This window comes from Danio rerio, chromosome 23 (assembly GCF_049306965.1).
Source record: "Danio rerio strain Tuebingen ecotype United States chromosome 23, GRCz12tu, whole genome shotgun sequence".
NCBI lineage: Eukaryota > Metazoa > Chordata > Actinopteri > Cypriniformes > Danionidae > Danio > Danio rerio.
The window spans coordinates 17,030,001-17,044,542 of record NC_133198.1 but is presented as its reverse complement, the minus strand read 5'-3'; the positions used below and the strand labels follow the sequence as shown (position 1 = coordinate 17,044,542).

Sequence of the window (14,542 nt, the reverse complement as noted above, 5' to 3'; positions counted from 1 at the left end):
TTCCTTTTACTCTTTTGTTGTACTTTGCTCTGTTATGTTTTACATTTTGTTTTGCTTTGGTGTTTATTTCACCGGCAGCTGGCTGTTTTTTCGCTGTTTGTTTTTTAACTCTCACATGGTTGACCGCTGAAGCTAAGCAGGACTGTGCACAGTCAGTACCTGGATGGGAGACCATACTACTGGAAGTGGTGTTGGTGAGGCCAGCAGGGGGTGCTCAACCTGTGGTCTGTGTGAGTCCTAATGCCCCATTATCTTGATGGGGACTATATTGATACTGCTCAGTGAGTCTTTCGGATGAGATGTTAAATCGAGGTCGTTAAAAATCCCAGGATGTCCTTTGAAAAAGAGAAGGGGTTTAGCTCTGGCATTCTGGCCATATTTCTCTATCATGGCCTCCTAACTATCCCCATTTCATTATCTCCTCTCCACCAATCAGCAGGTGTGTGGTGTGCGATCTGGCGTGGATTAGGGGATTCCCCCAACTGTGTAAAGCGATTTGAGTGTCTGGAAAAGCACTAAATAAATGTAAGGAATTATTATTATTTTGTTTTGGATTTTATTAATTTAGATTGTTGTTTTACTTTTCTCTTTTTTTAAAGAGTTTTTTAAGAGTTTACACTTAGCTCATTATTAAGAGTGTTTGGCCTGCTGTCACAGGAAAGAGCCCTGAGCTCATAAGATCCTCAAGCCCTGGGGTCCCTCCAATTTGCAGGGTGAGAAGAAAGTTTGAGCTCATGTAAGTCTTGAGAACTCCCCCACTGTTTATAGCTAATGACCAAATAACAATTGCTATGCAGAGATAACTGCTGACTATGAGAACATCTATGGTGCCAATTTGTCATTTAACTTAATTCGCATGTCTTTGGATGGTGAGAGGAAACCGGGTAAACCCACACGAGCATGGGGAGAACATTTAAACTCCACATAGAAATGTCGACTGGCCTGGTAAGAACTTGAACAGGAGACATTCTTGCTGTGAGGCAACAGTGCTAACCAATAGGCCACAGGGATACCCTATCAGGAAAAAGAGAGGAGGAGTAGGGGTGGAAGCAAGGTTAGTTGTCGCAGACGAAAGTGAAGACCGTTGGAGAGACTCAGAACAAAGTTAAAGTGAACAGCGGACAGGGAGGAGGGCAAGTGAGTAGGGGATCTGTAAAATGAGGTGCCGAATCAGATTTCAGAGGTTCCAGATCCGGAGTGTTCCGGCACAAATTAAGCCCTGGACCTGGTCAATAAGCATGTAAGAGGGTACAAGATCTGGTATTTCTCAAGATCTTCCTCTGGTAAAGGGGGAAAGGGGAAGATGGGGTGGATGGGGAGGATTCTTCAAAAAAATGAAGATAGGGAGTAATACAAGGCGGGCTATTTATAGTGAGTTTGGATCAATAAGATTGGCTTACTAATGATTACAGATGACAAACCAGCAACGCTCAATTATATCACATGCTCCTCTCGAAATTAATTTGTGAAATTTCACTTATCTTTTGTTTCATAGCATTTTGCTTTGATTTGTGTTTTGCTTTATCCTTTTTGTTTTTATTTTCTCCTTTTTTGTAGTAACAAAAGCAGTACCACAAAGCTGACCATGTTTCTCCATTGATATTTAATCCAGTAAAAAATTCTGTTGTCATAGTTGAAAAAACCTTCCTCAGGTTGTTATAACACATTTCTACTAAGTGTGATCTCCACCATTAAGGACCTGTGTCACAAAAATAGAACAAGAGATCAAGAAAGAGAGAAGAGAGAAGAGAAATCATGACACATGCAAAAAGGGTGACAGACAGACAGAGGGAGATGAAAGCCACATCTGTATCAGTTTTCTCTCACCTATCCATCACCTTGGCGGCAGCAGGTCTGTGGTCGGCCCTGTTTGCTGTCACTGAGGGGAGAAGCCATTTTACATCATTGATTTACATTAGTCAGAGAAGAGAAGCTGAAGAGTGACTGAAGAGAGTGACTCACGCACGCACACACACATATACAATCCCTTGTGTGCAGCCTTTTAATATTGCATTGGGTGTTTGGTGTCTGCTTTCTACTTGATGGGGTTTAATTTAATCTACGGTGGCTAACTTTCTCTCTGTGTGTGGCTCTTTTCAACATACTGACAATTACACAGAGAGAGAGAGAGAGAGAGAGAGAGAGAGAGAGAGAGAGAGAGAGAGAGGAGGCAGAAGGGGAGCCAAAGTAATCTCATACAGTTAAAAAAGGATTGTTAAGAATATTTATAATATCTACTAAAATATGTTTTCGAATTTTTTATACAATACATAATATTTTCTACAAATACATTATATAAAAACAATTGTACTAATGATCAATACTTTTTTGTGTTGAAAAAAATTACACTATATATTTACTTATTTTATTTATAATATGAACAGTAATAAATGCAGTGCATCCGGATTTGAAAAGGCATACACCTGTCTATATAAGGTCTCAGGGTTGAAAGTGCATGTCAAAGCACAAACCAAGCATGAAAACAAAGGAACTGTCTGAAGACCTCCGAGAAAGGACTGTCTTGAGGCACAGGGCTGGGGAAGGTTACAAAAAAGTTTCTGCTACTCTGAAAGTTCCAATGAGCACAGTGGCCTCCATTATCCGTAAGTGGAAGATGTTTGAAACTACCAGGACTCTTCCTAGAACTTGCCGACCATTTAAGCTGAGTGATCGAGGGAGAAGGGCCTTAGTCAGGGAGGTGATCACTAACCCAATGGTCACTCTGTCTGTGCTCCAGCGTTCTTCTGTGGAGAGAGGAGAACCTTACAGAAAAAAAACCATCTGTGCAGCAATCCACCAATCAGGCCTGTATGGTAGAGTGGCCAGATGGAAGCGACTATACCTGCCTGGAATTTGCCAAAAAGCATCTGAAAGACTCTGAGACCATAAGAAACTAAATGCTCTGGTCTAATGAGACTAAACCTGAACTCTTTCATGTGAATGCCAGGTGTTAAGTTTGGAGAAAACCAGGCACCACTCATCACCAGGTTAATACCTTACCTTCAGTGAAGCATTGTGGTGGCAGCATCATGCTATGGGGATGTTTTTCAGGTGCAGGAACTGAAAGACTAGTCAGGATAGAGGGAAAGATGAATGCAGCATTGTACAGAGACATCCTGAATGAAAACTTGCTTCAGAGTTCTCTTGACTTCAGACTGGGTCGACTGTTCATCTTCTAGCAGGACAATGACCCAAAGCACACTGCCAGAATAAATGAATGTCCTTGAGTGGCCCAGACAGATCCTAGACCTAAATCCTATTGAATATCTCTGGAGAGATCTGAAAATGGCTGTGCATCATCGCTTCCTATCCAACCTGTTAGAGTTTGAGAGGTATTGCAAAGAGGAATGGGCAAAAATTCCTAAAGACAGGTGTGCCAAGCTTGTGCCATCATATTCAAAAAGACTGGATGCTGTAATTACTGCCAAAGGTGCATCAACAAAGTATTGAGCAAAGGCTGTGAATATTTTTGTACATGTGATTTTTCAAATTTTTTATTTTCAAAAAATTAGCAACAATTTCCAAAAAATCTTTTTTTCACATTGTCATTATGGGTTAACATGTATAATTTTTGGGAAATAAATGTATGCAATCCATTTTGGAATAAGGCTTTAACATCAAAAAGTGTGGAAAAAGTGCTATGAATACTTTACGGATGCACTTTGATAAGACATATTAATAATAGTATTAAAATCATTTATAAATAATAGCAATAATTTTATTAATGCTTATTATTTATATAATTTATTTACATTTTGAGATATATATATTTTAAAATAAAAAATATTTTAGTGAATCACAGAAATAGATTTTATCCAGCTTCACAGTTAAAAATATATATTTGGCATGTATTTTAAATATTTCTTAGCTTTTTTTCACAAATAAGAAAAAAGGAAGTAAGGAAGGAAGGAAGGAAGGAGGGAAGGAAGGAAGGAAAGAAGAAAGGGTATAATGTATGGAGTGAACAGAGTGCCTGAGATGGAAAAGTGTGAAGATGCAGAGGAGAGTGTGTCAGTGTGGGCTTATGGCTGCAGGCATGAAGCTGAATGATGGCTGAGTGTGTGCCTCCTGTCAATGTCACCTTAACACATCTCACGGCTCCAAGCGGAGAAACACACTTCCTACAGAGTTCTTGACCTGCTTCACAACTTCCACAATTACAGAACTTTGTGTCCTGCATTGTTGGGTTATATAACACTTTACTTTCTGAAATTCATTAATTTATTCAACTCATCCATAAAGATAACATGTTTTAAATGTTTTAATAAATACGGTTCCACAAATACATTTTTTTGCAAGAAATTAATATGTGCATTTTAAAGATCTTTATTTATTTATATATAAATATAAATAAATTATAAATGTGTGTATATATATATATATATATATATATATATATATATATATATATATATATATATATATATATATATATATATATATATATATATAAATTTTATTATTTATTTATTTATTTATTTATTTATTTATTTATTTTTCTAAATAAAAATAAATTTAGGTCAAAAATCTTTTTAAATGGGTCTTAATTTTTCTTTGCTTATGTAAGCTACCCACATCCAGTCGCCAACAATACATCTCAAGAAAACTTTTAGCAAAACTTTATTTCTAACTAATATTATAACAGTCTGTTGTGCATACATTTAGTTTTATTTTTTTAAGTTTTGTTGATGTCCCTTTAAAAAAAAAAATAATAAATATATATATATATATATATATATATATATATATATATATATATATATATATATATATATATATATATATATATATATATATATATATATATATATATATATATATATGTAAATTATAAAACTATAAAAAAACTAAAAAATATCTTAAAATGTCATAAATTGACTTGGTGAAATCTGCAGAAACCCTGACTGGGTTGCAGCTGGAAGAGCATCCGCTGTGTGAAACATATGCTGATGAATAAAGGGACTAAGCCGAAAGAAAATTAAATAAATTAAAATGTTTTTATTTAGGTTTTTTTTTTTCAGAATTATTATAACATTATTAAACATTAACACCACATTATCCAAATGTGACAATATTACTGCATTCTATTAAATAGTTGTCCTTTGGCTTCAATACAGTTTTCTTAAATAATTTGACTATTTATAGTAATACTATTTATTTTTTTATTAAGATAAAATACTAATGTATCTGGAAAGTATTTATAGCGCTTCACCTTTTCCCACATTATTTTTATGTTACAGCCTTATTCCAAAATTGATTTAATTAATGTATTTCCTTAAAATTCTACACACAATACCCCATAATGACAATGTGAAAAAAAGATTTTCAAATGTATTAAAAAAAAAAAAAAAGTTCATAAGTATTCACAGTCTTTGCTCAATACGTTGTTGATGCACCTTTTCAACAATTATAGCTTTAAGTCTTTTTGAATATGATGCCACTAGCTTGTCACACCTTTGGGAATTTTTGCCTATTCCTCTTCGCAGTACCTTTCAAGCCCTATCAGGTTGGATGGGAAGCGACGGTGTACAGCCATTTTCAGATCTCTCTAGAGATGTTCAATAGGATTTAGATCTGGGCTCTAGCTGGGCCACTCAAGAACATTCACCAAGTTGTTGTGAAGCCACTCCATTGATATTTTGGCTGTGTGCTCTGGGTCATTGTCCTGCTGAAAGATAAAACTGTCGCCTCAGTCTAGGCGCAAAACATATGCTGGAACAGTTGGTGGTTCATTCCACTGTGGCGATTCCTGGTAAATAAGGCACTGAAACGAAGGAAAATGAGTGAATGAATGAGTGTTAGACTTATCACAAATTATACTTTTGCTATGAAAATATATTTCAGAGAGTGTGTGCCGTTGAAGGAGTTCACTTTTTAGAGGTCCCTGGGATCAAAACACTTTAAAGTCCCTGTCATACACACTTGAGGCACAGCACACACCCAAAGCAGTAACACCCATAAAACACAACGTCTGTCTTTTCTTTTTTTTTTTTTTTTAATTGGAAGAAAAAATTAGAATTGATATGATAATGAAATAATTCAATCAGAACCAAACCTGTCGCATTCCAGACTAGAATGTTAAATCATCTGACACATTTCTGACCACTGTGTTCCCCCTTTAACCCTTACTCTTATACATTCTGTTGAGCAAATTTCACACATTACCGAACAGCAGAATAGCACACAAATGTACATACATCACAACAACCGGCTTCCTGGGGCTTGAAAAGATCACCATTTCAACCCGGCCTTTGTCTCGGGTGAATGCAGGGCCACTAATTACCTCTCCTCCTCCTTTCAGCATCAGCTCTGCTGTAATACAGCTTAACACATTCACATCCCACCCCAATGAATATGCATGACATGCAGTTTAATCCTCCTGATTGACAGCCCGACATCTTAATCAGAGTGATTGATGGAGCTTTCGATCGGATCTCTCCTCCTCCCTCTTTCTCCTCATGCATTCCTATGGCCGTTCCCACACTGTCATTAGCCGTCATGCTAAATAACTTCACCTCCTGATTGCTGAGTCTAGCTTCTAGTCGCTCTTCTTCTGAATAAACGCAGTTTTGGGTGAATGTGTGTGTGTTTTGTGGCTTGGTGCTCACTAAGCCCCCTGCTCTGGTAATTGGACCTGCTTTCTCTCAGCGCAGTTGGAACTGGCAGAAAAAAAACAGGCCAGAAAGTCATTCTGCATGTCCAAATGCACTGCAACAAATCCATGACATCAGTATTCTGGTCAGACTTCAGTTCAGACACAAAGAGAAGAAGGGGAAGCAGGAAAGAAAATGCGAGAGGCACGCACAAAAGTCTTTTGATTTAGTGTGCTTTTTCTGAATCATGTTTTTAGGAGAAAATAAGGTTGACGATCAGAGAATAGAGAAATCTGGTGGCATTTAGAGCAGATGGTTCGAAAACATTTATAGGAAAATGAGTGTTTAACACACAATTCAAAAGCATGAACAAATATGTGTGTTGATTTTCTATGGGTTTTGTGAGATACATGTGATCAGGGCTTGATTTAGTCTGGATATTCAACTATTAGACACTTGGAAAGTTGCATTTTGTATGGCTGTAGTTCACTACTGTATGCTAAAATGCACTTACAGTTGAAGCCAGAATTATTAGCCCTCCTGAATTATTAGACCCTGTATATTTGGACAATAGCATGACAGATTAAATAATTATTTATAACTAATTAATTATTTGTAGCCTACCCCTTCCACTACCTGACCCACTTGGTCTTTGTTTTACCCATAACAAAATTATAAATAAACAAAGATAAGTTTCACACAAATTACCACCTGTCAATCACTTCTTCTGCAGGACTGCGGGGCATGAATAGGCAGAATGATTTGTGTCATTATAATGCCATTGACAAACTTGGTTGATAAAAAAGGTGCACAACCAACAGCAACCAACCAACAGTATCTGATGTTTTCACTAAAATTACTAAGTACCAGCGTGAAAGCGAAAGATTGAAGCATGGTACTGATGTGGTGACTAGTTTGCTGATAGATTCAAGAGACGTTAGAGTCGTTAGATAGAGACAAGATTAATTAAATATCAAGTTTGTCTATCATTGTCTATTGATCCCACACTATTGACTACTGTATACTCCATAACAGATAATGTATAACTATGATTTGTTTCCACCTGTGTGGGTGCAATCAGGGAAAGAACTGGAACTTATGTGGGAGAGATGCATGATGGGATTTGAAGTCCAGTTCCATAACAAATTTGTAGTTCTCCAGCGATCTGCCACTGCTAGATCACTGAAGATTGTGACAGCTCTACTGTAATTCATAATGTTTGTGATTTTATTATATATATTTTTTTTTCTTGTTGCACTGCTTTAAATCTTAAATCAAATCATCTCAATGTGTCTAAATGGAGGTTTTCTTTTTCAAATATACCTATTCATTTTATCTGGTGAAATTATACTCCAAGCCACAATATTTATATTAGAAAAATTAAATGTTGCATAAAATCCCAATATCATTCAGCCTTAACTAGACCACTAGTAAATAGCTTTCTAATTGTCATGTTGATTGTGTATGTCAAATTTAAGAACTATTTTTTTACAGTTTGTTTCTTTTTAGAGTCTGTGTGTGCAGTTTTGCTCTTTTGTCTTGATTTCTCAATAAAAATGTGTTTTGCACACAAATCGACAATCACCCTCATTCTCAATACAATCCCAGTGCTTCCCAAGTTTAATTCCCTTTTCACTTGCCCCTTTAAAAACTCAAGCTCTGTAATATAAAATTCAACCCTCCAATGTGAATCATCATGTGTCATACATGAAAACTACTGGTTTGCATTAATTTAAACTGTAAAGCTGTCATGTAAAGCTGTGGATGTGATGTTTGTCTTTGTTTGTTTGTTTTGCAGAACCACCTGGATTGGTGAGCTCGATCAGTTGAGATCTTCTGAAGCAGCAGGTGAGTAACAGAATGCTGGATAAATGACTCAAACACATGGCCGATCTGTCATGAGGAGAACATATCTTATTCCAAAACTGCACTGGTGTATTTAGAGCCTCCCAGCTATATTTATCACCTTGATCATTCTTTAAACTAAAAAAAATAATAATAATAACCAAAATCAGAGGTTCTGAATTCAATGTCAGTTTCTTTTTGATTAATCACCCAGTCCTACAATATTCTCAGTTTTGATCAATAGAATGTTTCCTTTATAAATAATAGTACTGATTATTGTAAAATATATCATATTAGTGATCAACAGTTAACATTAGTATAATTAATAAGACTATACATAATGTAGAAATAAAATTGTAAGAAATACCAGTCTGCAATCCAAGGCTTAACAAGCTGTTTCGTACAGGGAAAAATAACTGTAAGTGGAAGCCAGACACATTAATTTAACAAATGACTGCTCTTACATGAAAAATATGGTTGATAGCTATATTTTCATCCACAACAATACATTTAACAGTCTGTTTACTACAAACATTCACTGCAGTGTATGCATCTGACACTTTCAGTGATGTTGTTCCTCTGCATCATGTGTTTTCAGCGTTTTTATAGTTTTTCTTGATGTAAAATGGTCCTATTTGTAGGGAATAGGGAGTATGCAGAAGGACTTTTGAATTTTAGAAAACTGGGTCAAGCGCTTTTGGTGAACTGTATGCTATCACAAAATTGGCGTGTTTAAGGTCTGTTTTCTTTAAAAATCAACAATCCTTACTGCCTGATTGATTGATATACGATATAAAGTGGGTCTCTGACTAGACAAGAAGCACTGCATTAAATGAAATTTTTCCGCTCCATTAATTAAAAAAAAAAAATGTTTATTTTACCCCAGTATTTTCAATGAAGATGGAGTTTCTATGCTCATCTGCTTATCCTGTCGGCACGTGCGTGTAAACGGCTTTTTATTCTCATTTTACGTTTGAACAACTACATGAATGCTGAAGTCTATTTGATTCTGATTATTCTGATCTGATTATATTTTAATTACATTACGAAATCGATGCTGTAAAAGAAACTATATAACATTGAAAAATGTTCACTGGACGTTTATCAGTATGGGAAGAAACATTAATTATGCATATACCCCATTGATTAATATTGAAGACATCTGCAAAATCTGATGTTCAAACTTTTATTTGTATTTTTTTTAGAAGAACTATAGTTTTAGTGTTGGTCTTAAGGTTGTGTTTCATGCAATTATGTTGTACTTATTACTGTATAGTTTTGCTACTGTATACTGTGAGTTCATTACTGTAGTTAGCTCGCTGCATCATGCTAATTTGGAAAAAGCTGCACTGTAAAAAGTGATTATTTACTTTACTTTACTTTACTTTAAAAAAAGTAAATGTGTTACCTAAATAGCAACAACTAGTCTTAATTTAAAATTGAGTAAACATATTGTAACCTGAAAATGTTAAGTTGATTTAACTTAATGTTTGTATTTTTTATTTTTAAGGCAACAGTCTTATTCACTTAATTGAAGTAAAGTCAACTAATCATTTACCGTGTGATATTTTTCTCCAAACACATGATTTTACTATAGTAAATCTCCTAAATAAACTGCAGCAAAGCCTCATGAAAGTTTTTGTGAGGGTGAAGGAGAGGGAGTGATGATGTCAGCGTTGCAAATAGGAACTGTTGATGCAGAAGGAAAAGCAGAAATGACTGAATAAATATATGAATGAAATAAAAGGGGTGAAAGTAGGACACGGGGTCAGAGCTCTGTGGGATGCTCAAGTACAAACACACACATACATACACACACTCACACACTGCATGACCTTTTAGCATGGTAGATCGACCCTCACTGCAAACACACAAATGCTCCATTACTTCTGCCTCGTACACACATACAATATCCTGACAAATGCAAGTGAGCTCACATACACAAACATGGTTTTATGGGAATTGGCTAGTGACAACATATTATATTTATGTGCAAAACTAAGTCTGAAGCATTTAAACTTCAATTCAATTCAGTGAAGGTGCAATCAAAGTGAATGAGAGTCAGACATGGTCACCGTTCAATTTTATTGAAAAGAGCAGCTTCAACATTTTGCTAAATATCTACTTTTGTGTTCCATGCAAAAAAATAATAAAAATAAAAAAACGTTCTAGTACATTTGTTTTCTGCTAAACTAAAGAAGTGTTATTTAACTTTCAAAGTTTTAAAACTTAACGTTTTTAAACTAAAAAAAATGTATATATAATAAAAATTAAGTAAATTTAATTAAGACATCCATAAATATTAGAAATGGGTTATGATTTAACAGTGTAAACATACAATTAGATGCTCAGTTAAACTAACCAACAGCACAAACTTAGGGCTTTGTTTGTATTATTTACTTGTAATAACTGTTTGCATACAGTAGTTAACTATAATAAATATATTTATCAAAGGAACTATAAAATAAAAAGTGTTTTTGCAATACAAACCAGTGCATTTTTAATTAAGACAATAAGTTAAAATAACATGGTAAAAAATACTAGTTTGCAATATCCAGCAACATTATGAGCTTTTGAGTTTTGTACACACAGCAATAGCTGGAAATGGATTAGAGCAGAAGCCAGACACTTTAATATTATTTTAAAATGCCTACTCCGCTCTTGTATGTAAAACAATGTTGATACTTTATGGGGCAGCTCACACCGAACACACTTTTCCATTCTAAAAACGCGAGCCTCACTTTTTTTGCTGACTTTTGCTGTTTTATGTCACCGGGCAACGACTGAATCAGCTGGGTGTTGTGTGCGATTGTTGCTGCTGATACTGGTGTAATTTGAATATTTATTAATAATGGGATATTCAAGATTTGTGAGTCATACTGCTTGGTTTAATTCAAAACAGCAACCACTAGTCTCTCCTCCATCTTTAAAAGTCATCTTGACAACACAAACACTGCAGGCACCTCAACGGAAACCCAACGACTGACATACCATGCTTTTTCCGCTCAGAGTTGGCTTTTCAACTGCAGCACACAGAACGCAATGGCAAAAACACAAGGCGCAGCGGGCGGTGAAAACTCGAGAGGTGTAGGGTGCTTAAGCATCGTGCAAAACGTTTGCAGTTGTTAGGAAGTCATTCAAAAAAGGTGCCTCTCATTACAAAAAACTCGTTCGGTGGGATCGGCCACTAAGCAGCGCAGAAAAAAAAACTTGCAGCCATTAGTACATTTTTCAAAAAATGCGTCTCTCAATGCAAAAAGCACATTCGGTGTGATTGGCCCCTAAGCAGCGTGCAAAACGCTCAGTCATTAGTAAATCATTCAAAAAAGGCGTCTCCCAACGCAAATTGCAGGTTTAAAGTGATCAGCCCTTAAGCAGCACGCAATCGCGATCATTAGTAATTTATTCAAAACAGGCACTTCTTAACGCAAAATGTTCGTCATTGATTGTAAGTCATTAAAAATGCCGCCTCTCAACGCAAAAACTGCGTTCAATGTGATCGGCCTCTAAGCAGTGTGCAAAACACTCAAGGCCATTAGTAAATAATTTATAAAAGGCGCCTCTCAACACAAAAAGCATGTTCAGTGTGATCGGCTCCTATATATTGCTTCAGACCTGGCTATATTTTTTTCTTCATTCCCAAGTTGCATGCTGGGTAACTTAAAGGATTAGTTCATCCAAAAATGCTGTTATTAATTACTCACTTACATGTCGTTCCAAACTCCTGAGATATTTGTTTGTATTCTGAGCATTTAAAATATGTTAGACGAAATCCTAGAGCTCTCTTATCTTTCATAGACAGCAGATGTTCAAAGTCCAGAAAAAATCTAAACATTGACAAAACATTTCATGTGACTTCAGTGGTTAAACTGTAGTGATATAAAACTCACACCTGACTAGTCTTAGAAAAGGAAATGTAGGTGAACAAAGTCACCTACCAACATTTTTTAACATATTTACATTTTTTGTTTTTGCATTTGTGCACCAAAAAAAAAGAAAGAAAGAAAGAAAGAAAGAAAAAGAAAGAAAGAAAGAAAGAAAGAAAGAAAGAAAGAAAGAAAGAAAGAAAAACTGTAAATTTGACTTTTTTCACCTAAATTTTCTTTTCTAAGACTGGTCAGGTTGCGTGTTTAATATGGGCAGTAAAATGTAATGCAATGTGTGTATTTATATGGCCATACACCCAAAGTGCTCTGCAATCATGAGGGGGTCTGTCTTTGCATACCAACACCAGTGTGCAGCATCCACTTGGATGATGTGACGGCAGCCACAGGCCAATGGCACCAGAGCGCTCACTACACACCAGCTATTAGTGGAGTGGAGAGACAGTGATAGATCTAATGAGGATGAGGATGATTGGGAGACCGTTAAGGGCCGAAGGAAGGAGTTTGGCCAGGACTCCAGGGTTACACCCCTACTCTTTACGAAAAGTGCTATGGGATTTTTGATTACCACAGAGAGTCAGGACCTCAGTTTGACGCCTTATCTGAAAGGCACTCAATGAAAGTATAGAGTCCCCTTCACTGTACCGGGGCATTAGGACTCACACAGACCGCAGGTTGGCCTCACTAACACCACTTCCAACATCAGCATAGTTTTCCCATGTGGTCTCCCATACAGGTACTGATCAGGCTCAGCCCTGCTTAGCTTTAGTGAGTAATCGGTCTTGGGCTGCAAGGTGATATGTGAGATGCTGCCCAAAGTAACTGCACACCCTGATCTGAGACATAATACATTAGGTAGGACGAATTTGTTGGTTTTTGTGCATTTTTCTATTTTTTTTTTTAAGGCAGTAGGTAGTGAAACTGGGTGGTACTTTATGAAAGCATAAATGTTACATTATTGTAATAGCCTACTGCAACTTTTTTCCCCATCATCTATAGCCTTCATGCAGTCAAACTTTTGACTTTTGATAGTTTCAGGACTGCAGCAGTCGCACACAGAACACTCACACACTTGCTTTTTTAATGTGTTTCTGCATGACCCGCAGGTCGCTGAACTTTCACCTACGCTTGAATCCTGGGCTTTAGATCGATCCTGTTTATTCCACCCACACTCCCACACTCACCCACCAGAAGATGAGAACATACTCCACAAAGATTCCTCTGATAAAGATCTGCTCTCTCTGTCTCATACACACCCACACACACTCACACAATGTGCATATGGTTTCAATCCTTCCAGCTGTCCCACGGCTGCAGTCACGAGAGGCCAGCTTCAATATGATCCAGCGAGTGTGCCTGAATGATCAAAAGTGTTATCCTAAGTCAGAGTTCATTTTGACAGCAAATTTAGATTTAGTTTTAGTCTTAGTCTAAAATGGCATTTAGTTTTAGTTTTAGTCAACTAAAAGTTCAGGCATTTTATTTTAGTTCTGAGTGTGCTTCACACAGGTGAGTGGGTGTTAATGTTGCTCCACTAATTTTCATCAACCTTATGTCTTATGTAAAAGTATTTGTATAATCATTATTAGTGCTGTGCTGTATGGGCAAAAAAAACTATCACGATTTTCATAAACAAAATTTCGATTTTAATAACGATTTTGACACAAACATGCAGACATTTTACAGTGTAAAAATGAAACATGTTTCTGAAGGAAATCAATTAGATCTTTATCAAAGGCCTATAAAATGTCTCTAAAACAGCAAAACAAATACATAAACTAATGTGTGTGTGTTTGTGCCGTCAAACTCAAGTTAAGAGTCCGATGTTCTGCTTGACAACTTATTAGAAGTAGTTGCTTGTACACTTGTATCCATACACAGTTTTTTATTTATTTTTTTGCCTTGCATAGCTCATAGACCTCTTTGTGATGCTGCCGTGAAATAGGCTGTTTACATATCTGGTCTTTTGTGCAGACAAATCCGTTATTTCCAACCGAGACACGCAGCTTGGACGCATATCGGGGGTGATGGGTGTGTATTCTAGGCAAACCCAGATGAAAACATCTTAACTTTGTAGAATAATGCAAGCGCATCATGAGTCAGGTAACAACAACTGACCTATTCAGCTTCATACTTTGCATTTAGACATTTCGGTAGACTACCTCAGACAAACAAAGAACAGACAAACATTTTTATTTTCTCCATAAATAAAACTTGTAT

The 14,542-nt window shown here is 36.2% G+C and overlaps 1 protein-coding gene across 14 annotated transcripts in view; it reads left to right on the top strand.

The window, feature by feature from the left end:
- Positions 1-14,542, top strand: part of sulf2b (sulfatase 2b) — a 544,759-nt gene that overhangs the window by 246,466 nt on the left and 283,751 nt on the right. For all 14 annotated transcript variants that reach the window (XM_073938025.1, XM_073938054.1, XM_073938035.1 and 11 more), the window contains one exon: positions 8,392-8,441. The gene's annotated coding sequence lies outside the window, so the exon portion shown is untranslated. The remainder of the gene's footprint in view (positions 1-8,391; positions 8,442-14,542) is intronic.